Genomic DNA, 2,313 nt, shown 5'->3' on the forward strand with positions numbered 1-2,313 from the left:
ATCTGGAGGTCCAAGATCGGTATGCTCCACGACCGTTGAACTAAGTGTGTAAATGTAGGAGGGGATTATGTTAAAATATAATTGTGTTAGATTTTCTGAAACGGACTCCTTCTACCTTAGTGCACGAATCTATCAATCACCCCCTCATATGTGTGAGTTGAGTTTGGGAATAAATAAAATAATAACCAACAATCACTTTGCTGGGATTATACTGCGATTCTCTCCATAGTTGGTAGAAAATTGAGGAGCAGATCTGCTGCCAAATCACACGGAAACGTCATGTGGACAGGGTTACAACGATCGGACGCTTCAATTTTTGCAAACTTAACCAGATCATTTTTTTGAGTAAGATAAGAAATCGAATTTCTGAAGTGCATCTGGAAGAGTATTATTGTTCCAGTTCATCGATAGTCCTACTAGTGTTGACAGTTCGTCAATGGAACTAGGTGAGGAGATTCACTCTGTAACTCGTAAATAATCAAAACTCGCACTTTACTGTCTCTGCATAAACGACAAAAGAACTATGTCGACAACGGGCCAGCAACTTAGAACAAGAATTCTGCTGTTCACTCGGTAACAATACTCACTCAGACTACTTTTCCCAACTATATCACCAAATTAAGACATCGCAGTTGGCCACGTGATCGATCCTTTCTTCTCCCAGTCACTGAATTGGGGGATATTCCTTGCCATGGTGGGTTTCAGGAAAGAGTTATCGCTGCTAGTACATTCGAACTTTCCACTTTTATATTCATACTTTCCAATTCCATTATCCCATTCCAGTGCCATTGGCCGTAGGCCATCTGATTGGCTTGAACTCTCCCTTTTGTTAGCTCTGCTCCAGGCCGGCATCCATTTATTTCTCTCTTCCCAGCAAGCGTCAATTGGTAATTTATGGCTCTTTGATCCCTTTAGAAACCAGTTTAAATCACTACAGACAGGCATTGACGCCAACATTCACACATTTGCATGTTCTATTATATCAAAAACACCTCTAAAATAACTTCTCATTTGGAAAAGATCTCTTAAATCGCAGATTAGCTGAAGCAACTTTGTGTTTACTTTAAAACACTGAAATTTTCCTCTCACAAAATGGAAGATGGAAAACGGTTACACGAAATGACATCTTCATTTCCAAGCACATGACTGGTACAAAGACACTTGATCTGTCTGCTTCCACTGTCCTTGAGCCATTCGAGTTCGATGTTATCTTACATATTTTAAATCCTTCGTGGCCAACATCGCCTCTTTTTCTGTCCACGGAAAATCCTGGGGATCACATTACTGTTAATATGTCTCCGTGAATATGACACAGAAAGAACAGTAGCATTTATGACTAATCAAAAATACAGATAAAGATTTAAAAATATTATCCGAACAAAAGCATGAAGATACATGGTAAGTGTACCCTATTTCATACCAATATTGTACATCAGTAATTTAACGGGAATTAGTACTATTGGTATATGAAGTTTAGGAAAAAATTGTACATGGATCTTAGAAAAATAGAGTCCTCTGCGTAATCCAAGGTAACTTTTAAAGTAAGTTCATGTTCAGCACAACATGCGGGCAGAAGGAACTGTATTTTGCTGTAGGTTTGCTATGTTTCGATATTGAAATGCAACATAACTGTATGAAATCAAACTAAATCAGCAAAAATTAATGTGTAAAGGCTTGGTGCTCGCAAACACTGAAGTTATTAAAGCAGCTCTAAAACACAGAGTGGGGAAAATACCATGGGTAACCACTAGAACAAAGAGCAAAGCAATGACAACATGTGAAATAATACACACCAAAGGATGTAAATTAACATTTGAACCCCAGTTCCAAACATTATTCCAAAGGGGATGTTTTCTTCAAAACATCATTGTCTAATCCGACGTGATATCTAATAGCCTTTGATGAAGCATCCCATTGCTTAATTTGGTAAATAATTCTATCTGACTCTACCATAATATAAATTATAGGTGGAAGAACACTGGAGCTCTTGTTGTCGTGGCCGAGTGGTTAAGGCGATGGACTAGAAATCCATTGGGGTTTCCCCGCGCAGGTTCGAATCCTGCCGACTACGTGTTTATATCAGTTTTGATTCCCTGATCCCTCCCACGGATACAGATTGTAAAAAAAAACAGTCGAAACTCCGATCTTTGTTCGCCGCCTGAAAAAACAGGGAGATCCCCTGTGTTCCGCATTTATTCAGCCGGCCTCTACTATGCAATCGGTCAGCCGCTGTTCGGCTGTTATCCGAAATGTTGGTGGTTCCAACCTATCCAGGGGCGCTGTTGATCCAGTGGCCTTTGCTGTTCGTTTTGT

General features: G+C 39.7%; 1 non-coding gene across 1 annotated transcript; it reads left to right on the top strand.

The window, feature by feature from the left end:
* The first annotated feature begins 1,989 nt into the window (after positions 1 to 1,989).
* Positions 1,990 to 2,071, top strand: trnas-aga (transfer RNA serine (anticodon AGA)). The gene has a single exon. It is a non-coding gene; the product is annotated as a tRNA-Ser (tRNA).
* The last annotated feature ends 242 nt before the right edge of the window (positions 2,072 to 2,313 follow it).

The sequence above is a fragment of the Hypanus sabinus genome, chromosome 31 (assembly GCF_030144855.1).
Source record: "Hypanus sabinus isolate sHypSab1 chromosome 31, sHypSab1.hap1, whole genome shotgun sequence".
In the NCBI taxonomy this organism is placed as follows: Eukaryota; Metazoa; Chordata; class Chondrichthyes; order Myliobatiformes; family Dasyatidae; genus Hypanus; species Hypanus sabinus.